At 45.0% G+C, this 24,181-nt stretch overlaps 16 non-coding genes and 21 pseudogenes across 16 annotated transcripts; all 37 read right to left on the bottom strand.

The window, feature by feature from the left end:
• Window positions 1-2,801: 2,801 nt before the first annotated feature.
• Window positions 2,802-2,874, bottom strand: trnak-uuu (transfer RNA lysine (anticodon UUU)). Its single transcript has one exon. It is a non-coding gene; the product is annotated as a tRNA-Lys (tRNA).
• A 1,069-nt stretch (window positions 2,875-3,943) lies between these two features.
• trnak-uuu (transfer RNA lysine (anticodon UUU)) lies at window positions 3,944-4,016 on the bottom strand. Its single transcript has one exon. It is a non-coding gene; the product is annotated as a tRNA-Lys (tRNA).
• A 952-nt stretch (window positions 4,017-4,968) lies between these two features.
• LOC140275004 (5S ribosomal RNA) lies at window positions 4,969-5,087 on the bottom strand. Its single transcript, XR_011908381.1, has one exon. It is a non-coding gene; the product is annotated as a 5S ribosomal RNA (ribosomal RNA).
• A 268-nt stretch (window positions 5,088-5,355) lies between these two features.
• On the bottom strand, window positions 5,356-5,474 carry LOC140297024 (5S ribosomal RNA; annotated as a pseudogene).
• Window positions 5,475-5,743: 269 nt separating this feature from the next.
• LOC140296464 (5S ribosomal RNA) lies at window positions 5,744-5,862 on the bottom strand (annotated as a pseudogene).
• A 269-nt stretch (window positions 5,863-6,131) lies between these two features.
• Window positions 6,132-6,250, bottom strand: LOC140299040 (5S ribosomal RNA). Its single transcript, XR_011914626.1, has one exon. It is a non-coding gene; the product is annotated as a 5S ribosomal RNA (ribosomal RNA).
• Window positions 6,251-6,519: 269 nt separating this feature from the next.
• On the bottom strand, window positions 6,520-6,638 carry LOC140293560 (5S ribosomal RNA). Its single transcript, XR_011912686.1, has one exon. It is a non-coding gene; the product is annotated as a 5S ribosomal RNA (ribosomal RNA).
• Window positions 6,639-6,907: 269 nt separating this feature from the next.
• Window positions 6,908-7,026, bottom strand: LOC140298898 (5S ribosomal RNA). Its single transcript, XR_011914496.1, has one exon. It is a non-coding gene; the product is annotated as a 5S ribosomal RNA (ribosomal RNA).
• A 6,061-nt stretch (window positions 7,027-13,087) lies between these two features.
• Window positions 13,088-13,207, bottom strand: LOC140295285 (5S ribosomal RNA; annotated as a pseudogene).
• A 269-nt stretch (window positions 13,208-13,476) lies between these two features.
• Window positions 13,477-13,595, bottom strand: LOC140293548 (5S ribosomal RNA). The gene has a single exon (XR_011912684.1). It is a non-coding gene; the product is annotated as a 5S ribosomal RNA (ribosomal RNA).
• Window positions 13,596-13,864: 269 nt separating this feature from the next.
• LOC140297551 (5S ribosomal RNA) lies at window positions 13,865-13,983 on the bottom strand. Its single transcript, XR_011913276.1, has one exon. It is a non-coding gene; the product is annotated as a 5S ribosomal RNA (ribosomal RNA).
• A 269-nt stretch (window positions 13,984-14,252) lies between these two features.
• On the bottom strand, window positions 14,253-14,371 carry LOC140290981 (5S ribosomal RNA; annotated as a pseudogene).
• A 269-nt stretch (window positions 14,372-14,640) lies between these two features.
• Window positions 14,641-14,759, bottom strand: LOC140297549 (5S ribosomal RNA). The gene has a single exon (XR_011913275.1). It is a non-coding gene; the product is annotated as a 5S ribosomal RNA (ribosomal RNA).
• A 269-nt stretch (window positions 14,760-15,028) lies between these two features.
• Window positions 15,029-15,147, bottom strand: LOC140290980 (5S ribosomal RNA; annotated as a pseudogene).
• Window positions 15,148-15,416: 269 nt separating this feature from the next.
• LOC140290685 (5S ribosomal RNA) lies at window positions 15,417-15,536 on the bottom strand (annotated as a pseudogene).
• Window positions 15,537-15,805: 269 nt separating this feature from the next.
• On the bottom strand, window positions 15,806-15,924 carry LOC140274935 (5S ribosomal RNA). The gene has a single exon (XR_011908378.1). It is a non-coding gene; the product is annotated as a 5S ribosomal RNA (ribosomal RNA).
• A 269-nt stretch (window positions 15,925-16,193) lies between these two features.
• LOC140299016 (5S ribosomal RNA) lies at window positions 16,194-16,312 on the bottom strand. Its single transcript, XR_011914605.1, has one exon. It is a non-coding gene; the product is annotated as a 5S ribosomal RNA (ribosomal RNA).
• Window positions 16,313-16,581: 269 nt separating this feature from the next.
• Window positions 16,582-16,700, bottom strand: LOC140300763 (5S ribosomal RNA). Its single transcript, XR_011914863.1, has one exon. It is a non-coding gene; the product is annotated as a 5S ribosomal RNA (ribosomal RNA).
• Window positions 16,701-16,969: 269 nt separating this feature from the next.
• LOC140310561 (5S ribosomal RNA) lies at window positions 16,970-17,087 on the bottom strand (annotated as a pseudogene).
• A 269-nt stretch (window positions 17,088-17,356) lies between these two features.
• LOC140307923 (5S ribosomal RNA) lies at window positions 17,357-17,475 on the bottom strand (annotated as a pseudogene).
• Window positions 17,476-17,744: 269 nt separating this feature from the next.
• Window positions 17,745-17,863, bottom strand: LOC140299411 (5S ribosomal RNA; annotated as a pseudogene).
• A 269-nt stretch (window positions 17,864-18,132) lies between these two features.
• LOC140283068 (5S ribosomal RNA) lies at window positions 18,133-18,251 on the bottom strand (annotated as a pseudogene).
• A 269-nt stretch (window positions 18,252-18,520) lies between these two features.
• LOC140277940 (5S ribosomal RNA) lies at window positions 18,521-18,639 on the bottom strand (annotated as a pseudogene).
• Window positions 18,640-18,907: 268 nt separating this feature from the next.
• On the bottom strand, window positions 18,908-19,026 carry LOC140319633 (5S ribosomal RNA; annotated as a pseudogene).
• A 269-nt stretch (window positions 19,027-19,295) lies between these two features.
• LOC140289224 (5S ribosomal RNA) lies at window positions 19,296-19,414 on the bottom strand (annotated as a pseudogene).
• Window positions 19,415-19,683: 269 nt separating this feature from the next.
• On the bottom strand, window positions 19,684-19,802 carry LOC140298206 (5S ribosomal RNA). Its single transcript, XR_011913874.1, has one exon. It is a non-coding gene; the product is annotated as a 5S ribosomal RNA (ribosomal RNA).
• A 269-nt stretch (window positions 19,803-20,071) lies between these two features.
• On the bottom strand, window positions 20,072-20,190 carry LOC140292023 (5S ribosomal RNA). Its single transcript, XR_011912508.1, has one exon. It is a non-coding gene; the product is annotated as a 5S ribosomal RNA (ribosomal RNA).
• A 269-nt stretch (window positions 20,191-20,459) lies between these two features.
• On the bottom strand, window positions 20,460-20,578 carry LOC140283629 (5S ribosomal RNA). The gene has a single exon (XR_011910177.1). It is a non-coding gene; the product is annotated as a 5S ribosomal RNA (ribosomal RNA).
• Window positions 20,579-20,847: 269 nt separating this feature from the next.
• On the bottom strand, window positions 20,848-20,966 carry LOC140286807 (5S ribosomal RNA; annotated as a pseudogene).
• A 269-nt stretch (window positions 20,967-21,235) lies between these two features.
• LOC140279577 (5S ribosomal RNA) lies at window positions 21,236-21,354 on the bottom strand (annotated as a pseudogene).
• A 269-nt stretch (window positions 21,355-21,623) lies between these two features.
• On the bottom strand, window positions 21,624-21,742 carry LOC140310726 (5S ribosomal RNA). The gene has a single exon (XR_011916774.1). It is a non-coding gene; the product is annotated as a 5S ribosomal RNA (ribosomal RNA).
• A 269-nt stretch (window positions 21,743-22,011) lies between these two features.
• On the bottom strand, window positions 22,012-22,130 carry LOC140299554 (5S ribosomal RNA; annotated as a pseudogene).
• A 269-nt stretch (window positions 22,131-22,399) lies between these two features.
• On the bottom strand, window positions 22,400-22,518 carry LOC140293980 (5S ribosomal RNA; annotated as a pseudogene).
• A 269-nt stretch (window positions 22,519-22,787) lies between these two features.
• Window positions 22,788-22,906, bottom strand: LOC140296039 (5S ribosomal RNA; annotated as a pseudogene).
• Window positions 22,907-23,175: 269 nt separating this feature from the next.
• Window positions 23,176-23,294, bottom strand: LOC140278276 (5S ribosomal RNA; annotated as a pseudogene).
• Window positions 23,295-23,563: 269 nt separating this feature from the next.
• Window positions 23,564-23,682, bottom strand: LOC140269216 (5S ribosomal RNA; annotated as a pseudogene).
• A 269-nt stretch (window positions 23,683-23,951) lies between these two features.
• Window positions 23,952-24,070, bottom strand: LOC140300295 (5S ribosomal RNA; annotated as a pseudogene).
• Between the last annotated feature and the right edge of the window lie 111 nt (window positions 24,071-24,181).

Below are 24,181 nucleotides of genomic sequence, written 5' to 3'. Positions count from 1 at the left end.
GAGCTATTCCTTTAACTCTCAGAAGTGATGATTTCATGAGATTCTTTATCAATAAAATTGTTTCTATCAGAGAGAAGATTAATGGAATCCTTCCCACTATTATCACTGATGTATCATAAAGTAGAGCAGCTTTAGAAGTATCTTTCGAACCTGAATTGTATTTAGACAGCTTCTGTCCAGTTGATCTTTCCGATCTAACAACAGCAATAGTCTCTTCTAAACCATCAACTTGTATGTTAGACCCAATCCCAACCAGACTGTTCAAGGAGGTTTTCCCCTTAATTGACAATTCCATATTGGATTTGATCAATCGGTCTTTGTTGATAGGATATGTACCTCAGACTTTTAAGGTTGCTGTAATTAAACCTTTACTTAAAAAACCTACTCTTGATTCAGAAGTGTTGGCTAATTATCGACCTATATACAATCTCCCTTTTTTGTCTAAAGTTCTTGAAAAAATAGTTGCAGTTCAACTTTGTGATCATTTACATAGAAATAATCTGTTTGAAGAGTTTCAGTCAGGATTCAGAGTGCATCATAGCACAGAAACATCACTGGTGAAAGTTACCAATGATCTCCTGTTAGCTTCTGATAGCGGACTTGTTTCTGTGCTTGTCCTGTTGGATCTCAGTGCTGCATTTGATACGATCGATCACAGCATTCTGTTACAGAGACTTGAACATGTTATTGGGATTAAAGGAACTGCATTAGGCTGGTTTAAGTCATATTTATCTGATAGATTCCAGTTTGTTCTTGTAAATGAAGAATCTTCCTCACACGTTGGAGTAAGTCATGGAGTTCCTCAGGGTTCTGTGCTTGGACCGATTCTTTTTACTTTATACATACTTCCATTAGGTAACATTATCAGACAGCATGGCATACATTTCCATTGTTATGCTGATGATACTCAGCTGTACTTATCTATGAAACCAGATGAAACCAATAGGTTGGTCAGACTACAAGCCTGTCTTAAAGACATAAAGACCTGGATGACTCAGAACTGTCTGCTTCTAAATTCAGACAAAACTGAAGTTGTTCTCTTTGGACCTGAGCGCTTCAGGGAGAAATTGTCTAGTTATATAGTTACTCTAGATGGTATTTCCTTGGCTTCTAGTTCTACAGTGAGGAACCTTGGAGTTATTTTTGACCAGAATTTATCATTTGACGCACATATAAAACTGGTTTCTAGGACTGCCTTCTTTCACCTTCGTAATATTGCTAAAATCAGGAACATCCTGTCTCAGGGTGATGCAGAGAAACTAGTTCATGCATTTGTTACTTCAAGATTGGACTACTGTAATTCCTTATTATTGGGCTGTCCCACATATTCTCTGAAAAGCCTCCAGCTGATCCAAAATGCTGCAACCAGAGTTCTGATGAGAACTAACAGGAGAGATCATGTTTCTCCAGTTTTAGCTTCTCTTCATTGGCTCCCTGTTAAATTCAGAATAGAATTTAAGATTCTTCTTCTCACATATAAAGTTCTTAATGACCGAGCTCCATCATATCTTAAAGATCTAATTGTAAGGTATTTTCCTAACAGAGCACTTCGCTCCCAAACTGCAGGTTTACTTGTTGTTCCCAGAGTTTCTAAAAGTAGAATGGGAGGTAGAGCCTTCAGTTATCAGGCCCCTCTCTTGTGGAATAAGCTGCCAGTAAATGTCCGAGAAGCAGACACCCTTTCCACTTTAAGATTAGGCTTAAAACTTTCCTTTTTGATAAAGCTTATAGTTAGGGATGGCTCAGGTAATCCTGAAACATCCCATAGTTAAGCTGCTATAGGCTTGGTTTAGACTGCTGGGGGACCTCATCTGTCACACCTTTCCTCACTTTGCTCTCTTTTTCCCCCTGTTTAATTTCACAATTGATTTTATGTACATGTGACATTATTGTGGTTATTAACGTATGTTTCCCTGTTCCAACAGATATCCTTTGAATGGCGTTATGGTGTTTTTCCCCCCTCTTTTCCCTCTTTTCTGTCTTCTCAAACCCCAGCTGGTCGAGGCGGATGGCCACCCTTCCTGAGTCTGGTTCTGCCAGAGGTTTCTTCCTGTTAAAAGGGAGTCGTTCCTTTCCACAGTCGCCACAGGCACGCTCAGGACGGGAGATTGGACTGAAGACAAGTTTCGGTGCAATCTGTTGGTTTCCTTAGCTAGGATATTAATTTTTTGAATTGGCTCTATATGAATTAATTGGATTATGATTACAATGAATTGAATTCCAATTGGCTTGAATTGGACTATATTACTTAAGTGCCTTGAGATGACAATTGTTGTAATCTGGCGCCATATCAATAAAATTGAATTGAACTTCATGAGTTGCTTCAGCTCATGTGGGTAAATGGACTTGTATCGTGCTTTTCTTGTCTAACTGACCACTCAAGGTGCTTCTAACACTACATGCACTCATGCTCATACAGCACATCTTAAGTCTATACATAACTACATGCATTCTAAAACTGGGTTAGTCCATTCATACACTGATGGATACATTGGGGGTTCAGTGTCGGGAAGCTGGAGTTGAACTACTGACCTCCTGATTGCTGATTCCTCCTGAGCTACAGCCACGCCAGGTGATAAACAATCTCTGTGTTAAAGTCGGGGGAATAATCATACTAAGCATCCGCTGAAGCCATCATGCTCTGCTACACCCAGTTGCTTTGGTTTCCTCTGGTTCTTCCTGTAGTTGCATTCATGTGAAAAAGAAAACGCGTCCTCTTTCATTTTAAAAAATCTGGATGTTCTTGCTTCACATTGTGCTGCAGAACATCAGAACAACCATTGCATATTTGGAGAAAGCATCACCTGAACAGGGACTGGAACCCTGGACCCTCAGATTAAAAGTCTGATGCTCTACCGACTGAGCTACCCAGGCTCTGAATGTGACAGATCACAGTTTAAGTGACACTTTTTATAAAAACACACAACCCAACTGGTTTACTGGCTGATACAAATGTTAAAGCTTAAACCTAATAGTGTGTAGTTTGGCCTTCAGTTTCTAATTCAAGCATCTTTGGGACCTGAGACACCAAACAGCCGTCCATCAGACACGTTTGTAGCTCCAATGAACGTCTCTCGCTCTTGTATTTTTGGTGCTTGATCCCAGTTACCATTGTTGGACTCCAGCGGACTCCAGTACGATTCAACTGTCAGAAACGTTGTCTTGGCTTTTTGGTGAAGAGTCCTCTCACACTGGCTGTTCAGAACAGCGAATATGTCTACAAGGAAGTGTTTTCATTGTCTTTGAGAAACCTCGTCATACACAACGAAGAAGATTATAACCCTTGCTGTCTTTAACGTATGTTTTAAGAGTAGCAGAAGTGGAGCAAAGAAGCATTCCCACTGTAGGAACCTTTTGCAGTTCCTATAACCTTTTCAGGAATAGGGCCGTTTTTTCGTGCATTCGGACATACAGGAAGTAGGGACCATGGCCCTCAGATCCTAGAACCATTTTAGCTCCTTCTCCGAGGTCTTTTCTGGGTTCCACAGGAACACATATGACATAGGTGTTTGGTGGCTGGTAGCTCCGCCCCTTGTCTGAAATATTTACTCATACAACACGGACACAACCGGCGCCTGTTTAATAAGTTAAACTTAGACGTTGTCTCCTTTGTCTGCGGCGCTCTTCTCTCCTTCATGAAACGAAGAAGTATCGCCCGCTGCTGGATACTTCGTCTCCTGACTCTCGCTGTGTGCTCTTCCAGCCTCCATCTTAGACCCCCGATGTCATCGTCTATGATTAATATCGCTGTCATGCAATGCATAAACACGGTGGCCTCCTCGCTCTCCATGTTAGCTTCTTGGTGGTGTTGTTTTCTTCTCTCCTTACTTTTTGCGAGTTTTGTTGTTCAGTGGCGCTAAAGTTACATGTCTGTTGCGTCACATCAGTCCCAAAGTGTAGAATAATGCAATGATAGTAACCATGACATATTCAGAGGTAGCATCGCCTGAACAGGGACTGGAACCCTGGACCCTCAGATTAAAAGTCTGATGCTCTACCGACTGAGCTATCCAGGCTCTGAAAGTAACAGATCACAGTTTAAATGACACTTTTTATAAAAACACACAACCCAACTGGTTTACTGGCTGATACAAATGTTAAAGCTTAAACCTAACAGTGTGTAGTTTGGCCTTCAGTTTCTAATTCAAGTATCTTTGGGACCTTAGACACCAAACAGTCGTCCATCAGACACGTTTGGAGCCTCAATGAACGTCTCTGGCTCTTGTATTTTTGGTGCTTGATCCCAGTTACCGTTGTTGGACTCCAGCGGACTCGAGTACGATTCAACTGTCAGAAACGTTGTCTTGGCTTTTTGGTGAAGAGTCCTCTCACACTGGCTGTTCAGCACAGCGAATATGTCTACAAGGAAGGGTTTTCATTGTCTTTGAGAAACCTCGTCATACACAACGAAGAAGATCATAACCCTTGCTGTCTTTAACGTATGTTTTAAGAGTAGCAGAAGTGGAGCAAAGAAGCATTCCCACTGTAGGAACCTTTTGCAGTTCCTATAACCTTTTCAGGAATAGGGCTGTTTTTTCGTGCATTCGGACATACAGGAACCAGGGACCACAGCACTCAGTTCCTAGAACCATTTTAGCTCCTTGTTTGATGGCTGGTAGCTCCGCCCCTTGTCTGAAATGTTTACTCATGCAACACGGACACAACCGAGACCTGTTTAATAAGTTAAACTTATTAACGTCAACAATGTCTGTGACAAATGTGCATTATATAGGTACTGGAATCATACGGTTCCTCTATGTAACCAGATAATTGCCGAGAAAGGCTGATGCGTATTGGGCACATCTTCTTCCCTGTCGTGATTATTCTCTCCAGCGGAAACTGAGACTCTCAGATCACTTCGTGTCTGCCAACAAAGCAGCAGCAGCTGAAGATGACCAACTTACTCATGTTTCACAGGGTGATCAGACGTTGCAACAAAAACATGCAGGGGGTAGTGAGAAGAGAAAAAGCTTACAGCACCTGGTATTCCCAAGCAGTCTCCCATCCAAGTACTAACCAGGCCCAACCCTGCTTGGCTTCCGAGATCAGACGAGGTCGGGTATTTTCAGGGTGGTGTGGCCGTAATCAACAATGTCTGTGACAAATGTGTACTATATAGGTACTGGAATCATACGGTTACTCTATGTAACCAGATAATTGCCGAGAAAGGCTGATGCGTATTGGGCACATCTTCTTCCCTGTCGTGATTATTCTCTCCAGCGGAAACTGAGACTCTCAGATCACTTCGTGTCTGCCAACAAAGCAGCAGCAGCTGAAGATGACCAACTTACTCATGTTTCACAGGGTGATCAGACGTTGCAACAAAAACATGCAGGGGGTAGAGAGAAGAGAAAAAGCTTACAGCACCTGGTATTCGCAAGCAGTCTCCCATCCAAGTACTAACCAGGCCCAAACCTGCTTGGCTTCCTAGATCAGACAAGGTCAGGCATATTCTGTGTGGTGTGGCCGTAAGCAAGAATGTCTGTCACAAATGTGCATTATATAGGTACTGGAATCATACGGTTACTCTATGTAACCAGATAATTGCTGAGAAAGGCTGATATGTAGTGGGCACATCTTCATCCCTGATGTGTTTATTACCTGCAGTTGAAACTGAGACTCTCAGATCACTTCGTGTCTGCCAACAAAGCAGCAGCAGCTGAAGATGACCAACTTCCTCATGTGTCACAGGGTGATCAGATGTTGAATCAAAAGACATGCAGGTGGTAGAGAGAAGCAAAGAAGCTTACAGCACCTGGTATTCCAAAGCAGTCTCCCATCCAAGTACTAACCAGGCCCAACCCTGCTTGGTTTGCAAGATCAGACGATGTCAGGCATATTCAGGGTGGTGTGGCCATATGCAAAAATGTCTGTCACAAATGTGCATTATATAGGTACTGGAATCATACAGTTCCTCGATGTAACCAGATAATTGCCGAGAAAGGCTAACTTGTAGTGGGCACATCTTCTTCCCTGTCGTGATTATTCTCTCCAGCTGAAACTGAGACTCTCAGATCACTTCGTGTCTGCCAACAAAGCAGAAGCAGCTGAAGATGACCAACTTCCTCATGTGTCACAGGGTGATCAGACGTTGCAAGAAAAGACATGCAGGTGGTAGAGAGAAGAGAAAAAGCTTACAGCACCTGGTATTCCCAAGCGGTCTCCCATCCAAGTACTAACCAGGCCCAACCCTGCTTGGCTTCCGAGATCAGAGAAGGTCAGGCATGTTCAGGGTGGTGTGGCCGTAAGCCAAAATGTCTGTGACAAATGTGCATTATATAGGTACTGGAATCATACAGTTCGTCTATGTAACCAGATAATTGCCGAGAAAGGCTGATGCGTAGTGGGCACATCTTCTTCCCTGACGTGATTATTATCTGCAGTTGAAACTGAGACTCTCAGATCACTTTGTGTCTGCCAACAATGCAGCAGCAGCTGAAGATGACCAACTTCCTCATGTGTCACAGGGTGATCAGACGTTGCAACAAAAGACATGCAGGTGGTCGAGAGAAGAGAAAAAGCTTACAGCACCTGGTATTCCCAAGCAGTCTCCCATCCAAGTACTAACCAGGGCCAACCCTGCTTGGCTTCCGAGATCAGACGAGGTCGGGTATTTTCAGGGTGGTGTGGCCGTAAGCAACAATGTCTGTGACAAATGTGCATTATATAGGTACTGGAATCATACAGTTCCTCTATGTAACCAGATAATTGCAGAGAAAGGCTGATGCGTATTGGGCACATCTTCTTCCCTGTCGTGATTATTCTCTCCAGCGGAAACTGAGACTCTCAGATCACTTCGTGTCTGCCAACAAAGCAGCAGCAGCTGAAGATGACCAACTTCCTCATGTGTCACAGGGTGATCAGACGTTGCAACAAAAGACATGCAGGTGATAGAGAGAAGAGAAAAAGCTTACAGCACCTGGTATTCCCAAGCAGTCTCCCATCCAAGTACTAACCAGGCCCAACCCTGTTTGGCTTCCGAGATCAGACGAGGTCAGGCATATTCAGGGTGGTGTGGCCATAAGCAACAATATCTGTGAACAATGTGCATTATATAGGTACTGGAATCATACGGTTACTCTATGTAACCAGATAATTGCCGAGAAAGGCTAAATTGTAGTGGGCACATCTTCTTCCCTGATGTGATTATTACCTGCAGTTGAAACTGAGACTCTTAGATCACTTCGTGTCTGCCAACAAAGCAGCAGCAGCTGAAGATGACCAACTTCCTCATGTGTCACAGGGTGATCAGACGTTGCAACAAAAGACATGCAGGTGGTAGAGAGAAGAGAAAAAGCTTACAGCACCTGGTATTCGCAAGCGGTCTCCCATCCAAGTACTAACCAGGCCCAAACCTGCTTGGCTTCCTAGATCAGACAAGGTCAGGCATATTTTTTTTTTTTTTTATTTATTAGAAAAATACAAAAAGGTAGTTTTACAACACTGTCACACGATATTCAAAAATTCAAACTTAGATCTCCATTGTCAACTACAACAAAACAGTTATTCGGGAGAAACGACTCCATGAATACCTCCCTTTTAACCATAAAGAGAGATCTTAAATACCATTCCACCAGACCAACAAAAAGGGACCAAGAATTGTTTTTCTTTTTTTCAAACAATAGATCGCACCTGCAAATGTACAAGGCGTGTTTAGCAACTGAAAGTAAGAAATTTACCAAGACTGAATTAACATTGCTGGGTGTTTGGGTGAAGAGCCCGAAGAGCTGCATTTGGTCCCTTAATGTTCCCACTGGTCGGAGGTTACATTTCTCAGTGATTAGTGCCCACAGGTGGTCGCGAAAGCTCCTCGAAGCTGGACACTCCAGGAAGATGTGCTGTATCGTCTCCGGATGGGATTCACACGCCGGACAGTCCCTTGACCACCTGTTTTTGTTGATTTGATGGAGAATAATTGCTGTATACATTATCCTGTGCCTCATTTTGAAATCGGTGTTAAAGACCGAGGGTGGAATTAACGGGCTAGCTATTGTCTTCCAGATTGTCTTTGTCGTTATATGCTCAAAAATCATCCTCCACTGTCTAGTAGCAGCTGGTGCTTTTACAATTTTGCGCAGAAACAAGTTATATATTTGTTTCGTGTTCAATTCCCCAAAATTTAAAACTCTATCCCCATAATTACAGACAAAGGTTGGCCCACTTACCAGTCTTGATGACTGCACCACAGAGCCGAGCACGAGCAGCCAGTCTGGAGGTACATTCTCTGCCAGCTGGGCGCACACCCTCCTCACCACCTCTTTCCTATGTATGATGTTTTCTTTTCTTAGAGTATTCTCAACACGAACCAGATCCAACCTGCCGTGCCGATCCAAGACAGTCCCAAAGGTGTCGACTCCTCCTCTCTCCAGAGCCGCGCACCTAAATGGCCGCCCTGCCTGCTGCAGATCTGGGTTGTGGAAGAGCGGCTGCCGCAAAAGCTGTCCGAGATGTTGAATCTTACCGTCCAGACCTGGTCGGAATGCCTGCCAAGCCTCCATCACCTCAGCCCAGAAAGGATCAAGGTGACAGAGGCTCGTTGATGGGAGAACTTGACATAGGTTAAACATGCCATGCCGCCCGCAGGAGTTTATTGACCGCCCTAAAGCTTCATGCCAAAGATGCAGGTCCGGATTATTGAAGAGTTTTGTTAGCAGTCGCAATCTAAAAGCCAGTCGTTTCGTGTCTATGTCCACGAGGTTGAGACCGCCGTTTTTCTTACCACCAATGAGAGTGTTATGCGACACCATGATTCTCTTACCTTTCCAGATGAAATTATTGAATGACCGGTTCAGGGCGGTCAACACACTCCGCGGCGCGGCATGGACATGCAGGGTATGGTAAAGCTTAGTAACCGCCAGCGCGTTGGCGACAACCACTCTTCCCCTATGCCCGAGGGCCCTCATCCTCCAGAGGCTTAAGGTGTTCTCTATCCTCCCTGTGACCGCAGACCATGATCTCTCCGCCGCAAGCTGCTCGTCCACCCCTAGGTACACTCCCAAAAACTTGAAGGGGCCATCTATCAAACATACCTGGGAGAGCTGCGGCGGAGCGGCCGCGGCTCCGCAGCACAGCAAGCCAGATTTGGACAGATTCAGCTTGCCTCCAGTCGCTTTGCAGAAGAAATCCACCAACCCCAGAGCCAGAGTTAGGCTCTTGGGGTCGGCTGCTACCAACGTAGTGTCGTCAGCGAACTGGAGGAGCTTTATCTGTCCTCCTCCGGAGGAGAGAACCCCCCGGACATCAGGATCCCCATCTATTAAACAGGCTAGCGGCTCCACAGCCAAGGTGAACAGCAGAGAGGAGAGCGGACACCCCTGTCTCACCGATCGCCACAGCCGGACGGGGTCCGTCAGGTTTCCATTCAGACTTACCCTACTCGTTGCCGAATTGTAGAGGGTCCGCACCCAGCCGACGAATCTGTTCCCGAACCCAAAGGCCTTCAAGACCCCCCAAAGGTACTCATGCTCGACTCTATCGAATGCCTTCTCGAAGTCCAGGTTCAGGAAATACCCGCCACTCTCCTGCAGGAGCCTTAGCGTCTCCTTTGCGGTCAGTATGGTGTCATATATTGTCCGACTCGGTACACTGTAGGCCTGGTTTTTATTTATTATATGTGGCATTATGGGTTTGATTCTATTAGCCAGTATTTTCATAAATATTTTATAATCCGTATTTAACAAGCTTATCGGTCTATAATTATTCAAGTTATTTCTATCTCCGTTATTTTTATATATTAATTTAATTATTCCCTCATTAAATGTTCTAGGTATAACTATGTTTTTATTTTCCGTTATTTCTGTATAGATTTTCGTCAGAATCGGTACCAATTTATCACTGAAAGTTTTATAGAATTCAGTTGTCATCCCATCCCGTCCCGGACTCTTGTTGTTCCCTAATGACATTATTGCCCCCTCAACTTCTAATTTGAATATTTTATTGTCAGTTATCTGGGCTTCTTCCTTAGTTAATTTGTTTTTAATTAGTGAGAACAGATGATCCGCGTGAGTTCTATCTAGTGTGTCAGAGCTAAAGAGTCTTTGATAAAACAGCCGACTGACCTCCATCATGTCTCCCTCCTCGCACACCTCCACCTCTTGGTCATTCAGTAAGGAAGTTATTATGGACCTATTTTTGTTTCTCTTCTCCAATCCCAAGAAGAATGCTGTCGATTTTTCCCCCTCCACCCAATGCTGCACCCTTGCCCTTACGCAAGCCCCTTGACATTTCCTCCTGCCCAAATCGTCCAGGCGCTTCATCAAGAGAGACAGTTTGTATGTATCCCGGCTGGGATCATCATCCAACCTTACCTGTTCTTTATTTATGTCCTTCTTCAGTTGCCTCTCTACCCTATTTTCTTCCCACTTCTTATTGATACAGTAATGAATCGTTTTTGTTTTCAATCTTGTTTTAACGTGTTCCCACCATTCTAAAGGTTCCTGTATTATGTCCACTTCTTCATTTATATAATCTAGTTGTTTATTAATGATATTTATATATTTACTATCTTCAAGTAAACTATTATTTAAGCACCATAGATTAAACTTATTTGTGACTTGGCGGTCCTTCAACGTTAAAATGATCGGACCATGGTCACTAATATGGCTGCTTCCATAATCAATTGTATTTATCCATTGAACAATATTTCTACTTATTAAGCATAGATCTATTCTAGTTTGCTTCAATATTCCTTTGATTACGCTCTTCCTTGAAAAAGCTACCTTGTCTTTATTTAATAATCTCCAGATATCAATTAGATCATTTTCATTCATTATATTCAATAAAGCTCTTCTGCTGCTGTCATTTTTAAAAACATTTGCCGCCGAGACATCTAGTCGTGAGAGTGCCACATTCAAATCTCCTATTAGGATCGTGTTGGTGCTTATGAATCCCTTTAGATTTTCAAAATACCTCTTTCTCTCCGTTTCAATGTTGGGGGCATAGCTATTTATCAGTCTAATAATATTATTTTTATAATTTAGGTCTAATATTAATTGCCTACCCTGGTCATCTCTATGTATTTCTTTTATATCTTTAAATAACTTGCTATTTTTTATTAATACAGCCACCCACAACATTTATTTACTCCATTTGAGATATAAATGCTGCCTACCCATAATTTCTCTATTTTTGCTAGTATATCACCATCCCAGTTAGTTTCTTGCAACACAACTATATCACAATCTACACTCAGGAAGAACTCCTCCATCCTCTTTTCGTTCCTCAGCCCCGCCACATTTTGTGAAAAGATAGTGAGCATAAGGAAAAGGGAGATGTACAGTCTACTTATCTGGCCAAACCCTTCATTTTAGTTTTTTCCGCACTTTTTGACCGACTCTCTCCAAAGGTGCCCTTTTTCTTGCCGTCAGTAGCTGGCGATCCATCTCCAAGCTTGACCTGGGGGGGGTTTCGCTTGGGCCCATAGGCGATAAACATGTATCTGGGAGGGGCTCACTCCCCAGCTCGGGCGTTTGCTGCCTCCGTTCACTTCTATTCGAAGTAGCCACTGAGTCGGTTGCATATTCTTCACTTGTTTTTTCGCCTCTATATTTAGTATGTGAGCTTACCTGAGCCCCTCCCTGTGCCAGCTCCACAGCCTGGTCCTTGGTGTCCAGGGTAGAGCCCATTCTTCGGGCTCCCCCCGCCAGATCGCAGGCAGGACCCATTTTTCGAGTCCCCCCAACTTCTGGAGCCTGCCCAGCGGAATATATCAGAGAGTCTGGGGTAATTTTCACTCCCGGAGGCTCACTAACCTCCAGATCCACCTCCCCCAGCCCATCAGATTCTTCATCTCCCGTTGAGTCTTGTCCATCCTCCTCACTTGCACTAGCACACACACAGTTTGTTAACGGGTTGCAGCAGACTATACATCGCTCTCCTCCCTCAACACACTCCCTGGCATAGTGCCCTTGACCACCACATTTGTGGCACACAAATTCTGGGCATTCTCGGACAATATGTCCCGGCTGCAAACATAATCGGCATACCTTTACCTGTCTATCGTGTATGACCCTGAAGAAGTGGTGTCCGTTGGCCGTGTTGAATTTTGCAGAGTATGGCAGAGACTGTACTGCATCTGTGAATCTCACCCTGACAAACCTTGTGCCATCCACAATCGATGTTCCAGGCCACATTCTCCTCTTTATTTTGGATACTGCTTCCACTCCCCATCCTCGCAATTTCTCCAAGATCTCCTGATCCGAAACATATGCTGGCAAATTTAGAAAAGAGACGATCAGTTCATCATTTACCAGTTTCCTCCCCGTTACCACCATTGCTCCCATCTTGAAGCCATCCATTAATTTGTCTCTTGCTATTTCGTTGCTTAGAGTGATTTCATAGGATGTTGGCCCCAAGGGCCTACACCCCAGAATTCCTCCGCACAGCATGCGTATCGTCCTCAGAAGGTTAATAATTGTCACCTTCTCTGGCCCCTCAATATCTATGACCATTGTCAGCTCTTTTTTATAGGAAGCCTCTCCTACATCCTTCTCTGTCACCATTTTCCCAGTTAACTTGTCCATTGTCTCGTCTCGCCGGTCCACTGCCCCCACCAAATCATCCATCTGAAAAACAAAACAGAACAAAAAGCGCCTCCCCACCGCCTGCGCTGATGGGGAGGGATAATCCCCACACAAAAAAAAGAATCAAGATCTATATCTATATTGCTGGAAAAACAAACAAAAGAAAGGAAGGAAAGACAAAAACACTCAGCAAACAATTGGAGCGAGAGCTCCTCAGACCTGCTGCTGCACTCTGTGGCTCCCACACCTGTTGCTCATCAGAAAAATGGGCGTGTTCAGGGTGGTGTGGCCGTAAGCAACAACGTCTGTCACAAATGTGCATTATATAGGTACTGGAATCATACAGTTCGTCTATGTAACCAGATAATTGCCGAGAAAGGCTGATGCGTAGTGGGCACATCTTCTTCCCTGACGTGATTATTATCTGCAGTTGAAACTGACACTCTCAGATCACTTCGTGTCTGCAAACAAAGCAGCAGCAGCTGAAGATGACCAACTTCCTCATGTGTCACAGGGTGATCAGACGTTGCAACAAAAGACATGCAGGTGGTAGAGAGAAGAGAGAAAGCTTACAGAACCTGGTATTCCCAAGCAGTCTCCCATCCAAGTACTAACCAGGCCCAACCCTGCTTGGCTTCCAGGTATCAGACGAGGTCGGCTATATTCAGGGTGGTGTGGCCGTAAACAACAATATCTGTGAACAATGTGCATTATATAGGTACTGGAATCATACGGTTACTCTATGTAACCAGATAATTGCCGAGAAAGGCTGATGCGTAGTGGGCACATCTTCTTCCCTGACGTGATTATTATCTGCAGTTGAAACTGAGACTCTCAGATCACTTTGTGTCTGCCAACAATGCAGCAGCAGCTGAAGATGACCAACTTCCTCATGTGTCACAGGGTGATCAGACGTTGCAACAAAAGACATGCAGGTGGTCGAGAGAAGAGAAAAAGCTTACAGCACCTGGTATTCCCAAGCAGTCTCCCATCCAAGTACTAACCAGGGCCAACCCTGCTTGGCTTCCGAGATCAGACGAGGTCGGGTATTTTCAGGGTGGTGTGGCCGTAAGCAACAATGTCTGTGACAAATGTGCATTATATAGGTACTGGAATCATACAGTTCCTCTATGTAACCAGATAATTGCAGAGAAAGGCTGATGCGTATTGGGCACATCTTCTTCCCTGTCGTGATTATTCTCTCCAGCGGAAACTGAGACTCTCAGATCACTTCGTGTCTGCCAACAAAGCAGCAGCAGCTGAAGATGACCAACTTCCTCATGTGTCACAGGGTGATCAGACGTTGCAACAAAAGACATGCAGGTGCTAGAGAGAAGAGAAAAAGCTTACAGCACCTGGTATTCCCAAGCAGTCTCCCATCCAAGTACTAACCAGGCCCAACCCTGTTTGGCTTCCGAGATCAGACGAGGTCGGGCATATTCAGGGTGGTGTGGCCATAAGCAACAATATCTGTGAACAATGTGCATTATATAGGTACTGGAATCATACGGTTACTCTATGTAACCAGATAATTGCCGAGAAAGGCTAAATTGTAGTGGGCACATCTTCTTCCCTGATGTGATTATTACCTGCAGTTGAAACTGAGACTCTTAGATCACTTCGTGTCTGCCAACAAAGCAGCAGCAGCTGAAGATGACCAACTTCCTCATGTGTCACAGGGTGATCAGACGTTGCAACAAAAGACATGCAGGTGGTAGAGAGAAGAGAAAAAGCTTACAGCACCTGGTATTCGCAAGCGGTCTCCCATCCAAGTACTAACCAGGCCCAAACCTGCTTGGCTTCCTAGATCAGACAAGGTCAGGCATATTCAGGGTGGTGTGGCCGTAAGCAACAATGTCTGTCACAAATGTGCATTATATAGGTACTGGAATCATACGGTTACTCTATGTAACCAGATAATTGCCGAGAAAGGCTGATATGTAGTGGGCACATCTTCATCCCTGATGTGATTATTACCAGCAGTTGAAACTGAGACTCTCAGATCACTTCGTGTCTGCAAACAAAGCAGCAGCAGCTGAAGATGACCAACTTCCTCATGTGTCACAGGGTGATCAGACGTTGCAAGAAAAGACATGCAGGTGGTAGAGAGAAGAGAAAAAGCTTACAGCACCTGGTATTCCCAAGCAGTCTCCCATCCAAGTACTAACCAGGCCCAACCCTGTTTGGCTTCCGAGATCAGACGAGGTCGGGCATATTCAGGGTGGTGTGGCCATAAGCAACAATATCTGTGAACAATGTGCATTATATAGGTACTGGAATCATACGGTTACTCTATGTAACCAGATAATTGCCGAGAAAGGCTAAATTGTAGTGGGCACATCTTCTTCCCTGATGTGATTATTACCTGCAGTTGAAACTGAGACTCTTAGATCACTTCGTGTCTGCCAACAAAGCAGCAGCAGCTGAAGATGACCAACTTCCTCATGTGTCACAGGGTGATCAGACGTTGCAACAAAAGACATGCAGGTGGTAGAGAGAAGAGAAATAGCTTACAGCACCTGGTATTCGCAAGCGGTCTCCCATCCAAGTACTAACCAGGCCCAAACCTGCTTGGCTTCCTAGATCAGACAAGGTCAGGCATATTCAGGGTGGTGTGGCCGTAAGCAACAATGTCTGTCACAAATGTGCATTATATAGGTACTGGAATCATACGGTTACTCTATGTAACCAGATAATTGCCGAGAAAGGCTGATATGTAGTGGGCACATCTTCATCCCTGATGTGATTATTACCAGCAGTTGAAACTGAGACTCTCAGATCACTTCGTGTCTGCAAACAAAGCAGCAGCAGCTGAAGATGACCAACTTCCTCATGTGTCACAGGGTGATCAGACGTTGCAAGAAAAGACATGCAGGTGGTAGAGAGAAGAGAGAAAGCTTACAGCACCTGGTATTCCCAAGCAGTCTCCCATCCAAGTACTAACCAGGCCCAACCCTGCTTGGCTTCCAGGTATCAGACGAGGTCGGCTATTTTCAGGGTGGTGTGGCCGTAAACAACAATATCTGTGAACAATGTGCATTATATAGGTACTGGAATCATACGGTTACTCTATGTAACCAGATAATTGCCGAGAAAGGCTGATATGTTGTGGGCACATCTTCATTCCTGATGTGATTATTACCTGCAGTTGAAACTGAGACTCTCAGATCACTTCGTGTCTGCCAACAAAGCAGCAGCAGCTGAAGATGACCAACTTCCTCATGTGTCACAGGGTGATCAGACGTTGCAACAAAAGACATGCAGGTGGTAGAGAGAAGAGAAAAAGCTTACAGCACCTGGTATTCCCAAGCAGTCTCCCATCCAAGTACTAACCAGGCCCAACCCTGCTTGGCTTCCGAGATCAGACGAGGTCGGGTATTTTCAGGGTGGTGTGGCCGTAATCAACAATGTCTGTGACAAATGTGCACTATATAGGTACTCGAATCATACAGTTCCTCGATGTAACCAGATAATTGCCGAGAAAGGCTAAATTGTAGTGGGCACATCTTCATCCCTGATGTGATTATTATCTGTAGTTGAAACTGAGACTCTCAGATCACTTCGTGTCTGCCAACAAAGCAGCAGCAGCTGAAAATGACCAACTTCCTCATGTGTCACAGGGTGATCAGACGTTGCAACAAAAGACATGCAGGGGGTAGAGAGAAGAGAAAAAGCTTACAGCACCTGGTATTCCCAAGCGGTCTCCCATCCAAGTACTAACCAGGCCCAAACCTGCTTGGCTTCCGAGATCAGACAAGGTCGGGCATGTTCAGGGTGGTGTGGCCGTAAGCAACAATATCTGTCACAAATGTGCATTATATAGGTACTGGAATCATACGGTTACTCTATGTAACCAGATAATTGCCGAGAAAGGCTGATATGTAGTGGGCACATCTTCATCCCTGATGTGATTATTACCAGCAGTTGAAACTGAGACTCTCAGATCACTTCGTGTCTGCAAACAAAGCAGCAGCAGCTGAAGATGACCAACTTCCTCATGTGTCACAGTGTTATCAGACGTTGCATCAAAAGACATGCAGGGGGTAGAGAGAAGAGAAAAAGCTTACAGCACCTGGTATTCCCAAGCGGTCTCCCATCCAAGTACTAACCAGGCCCAACCCTGCTTGGCTACCGAGATCAGACGAGGTCGGGCATATTCAGGGTGGTGTGGCCGTAAGCAACGATGGCTGTCACCAATGTGCATTATATAGCTACTGGAATCATACGGTTACTCTATGTAACCAGCTAATTGCCGAGAAAGGCTGATATGTAGTGGGCACATCTTCATCCCTGATGTGATTATTACCAGCAGTTGAAACTGAGACTCTCAGATCACTTCGTGTCTGCAAACAAAGCAGCAGCAGCTGAAGATGACCAATTTCCTCATGTGTCACAGGGTGATCAGACGTTGCAACAAAAGACATGCAAGTGGTAGAGAGAAGAGAAAAAGCTTACAGGACCTGATATTCCCAAGCGGTCTCCCATCCAAGTACTAACCAGGCCCAACCCTGTTGGCTTCCGAGATCAGATGAGGTCGGGCATATTCAGGGTGGTGTGGCCGTAAGCAACAGTGGTTGTCACCAATGTGCATTATATAGGTACTGGAATCATACGGTTACTCTTTGTAACCAGATAATTGCTGAGAAAGGCTGATATGTAGTGGGCACATCTTCTTCCCTGATGTGATTATTACCTGCAGTTGAAACTGAGACTCTTAGATCACTTCGTGTCTGCCAACAAAGCAGCAGCAGTTGAAGATGACCAACTTCCTCATGTGTCACAGGGTGATCAGACGTTGCAACAAAAGACATGTAGGTGGTAGAGAGAAGAGAAAAAGCTTACAGCACCAGGTATTCCCAAGTAGTCTCCCATCCAAGTACTAACCAGGCCCAATCCTGCTTGACTTGCGAGATCAGACGAGGTCAGGCATATTCAGGGTGGTGTGGCCGTAAGCAACAATATCTGTGAACAATGTGCGTTATATAGGTACTGGAATCATACGGTTACTCTATGTAACCAGATAATTGCCGAGAAAGGCTAAATTGTAGTGGGCACATCTTAATCCCTGATGTGATTATTACCTGCAGTTGAAACTGAGACTCTCAGATCACTTTGTGTCTGCCAACAAAGCAGCAGCAGCTGAAGATGACCAACTTCCTCATGTGTCACAGGGTGATCAGACGTTGCAACAAAAGACATGCAGGTGGTAGAGAGAAGAGAAAAAGCTTACAGCACCTGGTATTCCCAAGCGGTCTCCCATTCAAGTACTAACCAGGCCCAATCCTGCTTGACTTGCGAGATCAGACGAGGTCGGGCATATTCAGGGTGGTGTGGCCGTAAGCAACAATATCTGTGAACAATGTGCGTTATATAGGTACTGGAATCATACGGTTACTCTATGTAACCAGATAATTGCCGAGAAAGGCTAAATTGTAGTGGGCACATCTTAATCCCTGATGTGATTATTACCTGCAGTTGAAACTGAGACTCTCAGATCACTTTGTGTCTGCCAACAAAGCAGCAGCAGCTGAAGATGACCAACTTCCTCATGTGTCACAGGGTGATCAGACGTTGCAACAAAAGACATGCAGGTGGTAGAGAGAAGAGAAAAAGCTTACAGCACCTGGTATTCCCAAGGAGTCTCCCATCCAAGTAGTAACCAGGACCAATCCTGCTTGACTTCCAAGATCAGACGAGGTCGGGCATATTCAGGGTGGTGTGGCCGTAAGCAACTGTATCTGTTAACAATGTGCGTTATATAGGTACTGGAATCATACGGTTACTCTATGTAACCAGATAATTGCCGAGAAAGGCTAAATTGTAGTGGGCACATCTTCATCCCTGATGTGATTATTACCTGCAGTTGAAACTGAGACTCTCAGATCACTTCGTGTCTGCCAACAAAGCAGCAGCAGCTGTAGATGACCAACTTCCTCATGTGTCACATGGTGATCAGACGTTGCAACAAAAGACATGCAGGTGGTAGAGAGAAGAGAAATAGCTTACAGCACCTGGTATTCCCAAGCAGTCTCCCATTCAAGTACTAACAAGGCCCAACCCTAATTGGCTTCCGAGATCAGACGAGGTCGGGCATGTTCAGGGTGGTGTGGCCGTAAGCAACAATATCTGTGAACAATGTGCGTTATATAGGTACTGGAATCATACAGTTCCTCTATGTAACCAGATAATTGCCGAGAAAGGCTGATATGTAGTGGGCACATCTTAATCCCTGATGTGATTATTACCTGCAGTTGAAACTGAGACTCTCAGATCACTTTGTGTTTGCCAACAAAGCAGCAGCAGCTGAAGATGACCAACTTCCTCATGTGTCACAGGGTGATCAGACGTTGCAAATAAGACATGCAGGTGCTAGAGAGAAGAGAAAAACCTTACAGCACCTGGTATTCCCAAGCAGTCTCCCATTCAAGTACTAACCAGGTCCAACCCTGCTTGGCTTCCGAGATCAGACGAGGTCGGGCATGTTTAGGGTGGTGTGGCCGTAAGCAACAATGTCTGTATCAAATGTGCATTATATAGGTACTGGAATCATACAGTTCCTCTATGTAACCAGATAATTGCCGAGAAAGGCTGATATGTAGTGGGCATATCTTCATCCTTGATGTGATTACTACTTGTAGGTTAAACTGAGATTCTCAGATCAATTCGTGTCTGCCAACAAAGCAGCAGCAGCTGAAGATGACCAACTTCCTCATGTGTCACAGGGTGATCAGACGTTGCAACAAAAGACATGCAGGTGGTAGAGAGAAGAGAAATAGCTTACAGTACCTGGTATTCCCAAGCGGTCTCCGATCCAAGTATTAACCAGGCCCAACCCTGCTTGGCCTCCGAGATCAGACGAGGTCGGGCATATTCAAGGTGGTGTGGCCGTAAGCAACAATGTCTGTATCAAATGTGCATTATATAGGTACTGGAATCATACAGTTCCTCTATGTAACCAGGTAATTGCCGAGAAAGGCTGATATGTAGTGGGCATATCTTCATCCTTGATGTGATTACTACTTGTAGGTTAAACTGAGATTCTCAGATCAATTCGTGTCTGCCAACAAAGCAGCAGCAGCTGAAGATGACCAACTTCCTCATGTGTCACAGGGTGATCAGACGTTGCAACAAAAGACATGCAGGTGGTAGAGAAAAGAGAAATAGCTTACAGCACCTGGTATTCGCAAGCGGTCTCCCATCCAAGTACTAACCAGGCCCAACCCTCCTTGGCTTCCGAGATCAGACGAGGTCGGGCATATTCAGGGTGGTGTGGCCGTAAGCAACAATGTCTGTAACAAATGTGCATTATATAGGCACTGGAATCATACAGTTCCTCTATGTAACCAGATAATTGCAGAGATAGGCTGATGCGTATTGGGCACATCTTCTTCCCTGTCGTGATTATTCTCTCCAGCGGAAACTGAGACTCTCAGATCACTTCGTGTCTGCCAACAAAGCAGCAGCAGCTGAAGATGACCAACTTCCTCATGTGTCACAGGGTGATCAGACGTTGCAACAAAAGACATGCAGGTGGTAGAGAGAAGAGAAAAAGCTTACAGCACCTGGTATTCCCAAGCAGTCTCCCATCCAAGTACTAACCAGGCCCAACCCTGTTTGGCTTCCGAGATCAGACGAGGTCGGGCATATTCAGGGTGGTGTGGCCGTAAGCAACAATATCTGTGAACAATGTGCGTTATATAGGTACTGGAATCATACGGTTTCTCTATGTAACCAGATAATTGCCGAGAAAGGCTAAATTGTAGTGGGCACATCTTAATCCCTGATGTGATTATTACCTGCAGTTGAAACTGAGACTCTCGGATCACTTTGTGTCTGCCAACAAAGCAGCAGCAGCTGAAGATGACCAACTTCCTCATGTGTCACAGGGTGATCAGACGTTGCAACAAAAGACATGCAGGTGGTAGAGAGAAGAGAAAAAGCTTACAGCACCTGGTATTCCCAAGCAGTCTCCCATCCAAGTACTAACCAGGCCCAACCCTGCTTGGCTTCCAAGATCAGACGAGGTCGGGTATTTTCAGGGTGGTGTGGCCGTAAGCAACAATGTTTGTGACAAATGTGCATTATATAGGTACTGGAATCATACAGTTCCTCAATGTAACCAGATAATTGCCGAGAAAGGCTAACTTGTAGTGGGCACATCTTCATCCCTGATGTGATTATTACCTGCAGTTGAAACTGAGACTCTCAGATCACTTCGTGTCTGCCAACAAAGCAGCAGCAGCTGAAGATGACCAACTTCCTCATGTGTCACAGGGTGATCAGACGTTGCAACAAAAGACATGCAAGTGGTAGAAAGAAGAGAAAAAGCTTACAGCACCAGGTATTCCCAAGTAGTCTCCCATCCAAGTACTAACCAGGCCCAATCCTGCTTGACTTTGGAGTTCAGACGAGGTTGGGCATATTCAGGGTGGTGTGGCCGTAAGCAACAATATCTGTGAACAATGTGCGTTATATAGGTACTGGAATCATACGGTTACTCTATGTAACCAGATAATTGCCGAGAAAGGCTAAATTGTAGTGGGCACATCTTAATCCCTGATGTGATTATTACCTGCAGTTGAAACTGAGACTCTCAGATCACTTTGTGTCTGCCAACAAAGCAGCAGCAGCTGAAGATGACCACCTTCCTCATGTGTCACAGGGTGATCAGACGTTGCAACAAAAGACATGCAGGTGGTAGAGAGAAGAGAAAAAGCTTACAGCACCTGGTATTCCCAAGCGGTCTCCGATCCAAGTATTAACCAGGCCCAACCCTGCTTGGCTTCCGAGATCAGACGAGGTCGGGCATGTTTAGGGTGGTACGGCCATAAGCAACAATATCTGTGACAAATGTGCATTATATCGGTACTGGAATCATACAGTTCCTCTATGTAACCAGATAATTGCCGAGAAAGGCTAACTTGTAGTGGGCACATCTTCATCCCTGATGTGATTATTACCTGCAGTTGAAACTGAGACTCTCAGATGACTTCGTGTCTGCCAACAAAGCAGCAGCAGCTGAAGATGACCAACTTCCTCATGTGTCACAGGGTGATCAGACGTTTCAACAAAAGACATGCAGGTGGTAGAGAGAAGAGAAAAAGCTTACAGCACCTGGTATTCCCAAGCAGTCTCCCATCCAAGTACTAACCAGGCCCAACCCTGCTTGGCTTCCGAGATCAGACGAGGTCGGGCATATTCAGGGTGGTGTGGCCGTAAGCAACAATATCTGTGAACAATGTGCATTATATAGGTACTGGAATCATACGGTTAGTCTATGTAACCAGATAATTGCAGAGAAAGGCTGATATGTAGTGGGCACATCTTAATCCCTGATGTGATTATTACCTGCAGTTGAAACTGAGACTCTCAGATCACTTCGTGCCTGCCAACAAAGCAGCAGCAGCTGAAGATAACCAACTTCCTCGTGTGTCACAGGGTGATCAGACGTTGCAACAAAAGACATGCAGGTGGTAGAGAGAAGAGAAAAAGCTTACAGCACCTGGTATTCCCAAGCAGCCTCCCATCCAAGTACTAACCAGGACCAACCCTGCTTGGCTTCCGAGATCAGACGAGGTCGGGCATGTTCAGGGTGGTGTGGCCGTAAGCAACAATGTCTGTAACAAATGTGCATTATATAGGTACTGGAATCATACAGTTCCTCTATGTAACCAGATAATTGTCAAGAAAGGCTGATATGTAGTGGGCACATCTTCATCCCTGATGTGTGTATTACCTGCAGTTGAAACTGAGACTCTCAGATCACTTCGTGTCTGCCAACAAAGCAGCAGCAGCTGAAGATGACCAACTTCCTCATGTGTCACAGGGTGATCAGACGTTGCAACAAAAGACATGCAGGTGCTAGAGAGAAGAGAAAAAGCTTACAGCACCTGATATTCCCAAGTAGCCTCCCATCCATGTACTAACCAGGCCCAACCCTGCTTGGCTTCCTAGATCAGACGAGGTCGTGCATCTTCAGGGTGGTTTGGCCGTAAGCGACAATGTCTGTGACAAATGTGCATTATATAGGTACTGGAATCATACAGTTCCTCTATGTAACCAGATAATTGCCAAGAAAGGCTGATATGTAGTGGGCATATCTTCATCCTTGATGTGATTACTACCTGTAGTTGAAACTGAGACTCTCAGATCACTTCGTGTTTGCCAACAAAGCAGCAGCAGCTGAAGATGACCAACTTCCTCATGTGTCACAGGGTGATCAGACGTTGCAACAAAAGACATGCAGGTGGTAGAGAGAAGAGAAAAAGCTTACAGAACCTGGTATTCCCAAGCAGTCTCCCATCCAAGTACTAAGCAGGCCCATCCCTGCTTGGATTCCGAGATCAGACGACGTTGGGTATATTCAGGGTGGTGTGGCCGTAAGCAACAATATCTGTGAACAATGTGCAGTATATAGGTACTGGAATCATACGGTTACTCTATGTAACCAGATAATTGCAGAGAAAGGCTGATATGTAGTGGGCACATCTTAATCCCTGATGTGATTATTACCTGCAGTTGAAACTGAGACTCTCAGATCACTTCGTGTCTGCCAACAAAGCAGCAGCAGCTGAAGATGACCAACTTCCTCATGTGTCACAGGGTGATCAGACGTTGCAACAAAAGACATGCAAGTGGTAGAGAGAAGAGAAAAAGCTTACAGCACCTGGTATCCCCAAGCGGTCTCCCATTCAAGTACTAACCAGGCCCAACCCTGCTTGGCTTCTTAGATCAGATGAGGTCAGGCATGTTCAGGTTGGTGTGGCCGTAAGCAACAATGTCTGTCACAAATGTGCATTATATAGGTACTGGAATCATACAGTTCCTCTATGTAACCAGATAATTGCCGAGAAAGGCTAACTTGTAGTGGGCACATCTTCTTCCCTGTCGTGATTATTATCTGCAGTTGAAACTGAGAATCTCAGATCACTTCGTGTCTGCCAACAAAGCAGCAGCAGCTGAAGATGACCAACTTCCTCATGTGTCACAGGGTGATCAGACGTTGCAACAAAAGACATGCAGGTGGTAGAGAGAAGAGAAAAAGCTTACAGCACCTGGTATTCCTAAGCAGTCTCCCATCCAAGTACTAACTAGGCCAAACCCTGCTTGGCTTCCGAGATCAGACGAGGTCGGGCATGTTCAGGGTGGTGTGGCCGTAAGCATCAATGTCTGTCACAAATGTGCATTATATAGGTACTGGAATCATACAGTTCCTCTATGTAACCAGATAATTGCCGAGAAAGGCTGATATGTAGTGGGCATATCTTCATCCTTGATGTGATTACTACCTGTAGTTGAAACTGAGACTCTCAGATCACTTCGTGTCTGCCAACAAAGCAGCAGCAGCTGAAGATGACCAACTTCCTCATGTGTCACAGGGGGATCAGACGTTGCAACAAAAGACATGCAGGTGGTAGAGAGAAGAGAAAAAGCTTACAGCACCTGGTATTCCCAAGTAGTCTCCAATCCAAGTACTAACCAGGTCCAACCCTGCTTGGCTTCCTAGATCAGATGAGGTCGGGTATGTTCAGGGTGGTGTGGCCGTAAGCAACAATGTCTGTGACAAATGTGCATTATATAGGTACTGGAATCATACAGTTCCTCTATGTAACCAGATAATTGCCGAGAAAGGCTAACTTGTAGTGGGCACATCTTCTTCC

The sequence above is a fragment of the Leuresthes tenuis genome, unplaced genomic scaffold, assembly GCF_036924035.1.
Source record: "Leuresthes tenuis unplaced genomic scaffold, fLeuTen1.0.hap1 SCAF_1, whole genome shotgun sequence".
In the NCBI taxonomy this organism is placed as follows: Eukaryota; Metazoa; Chordata; class Actinopteri; order Atheriniformes; family Atherinopsidae; genus Leuresthes; species Leuresthes tenuis.
The sequence above is the reverse complement of the archived record's forward strand: the minus strand, read 5'-3'. Positions and strand labels throughout refer to the sequence as shown.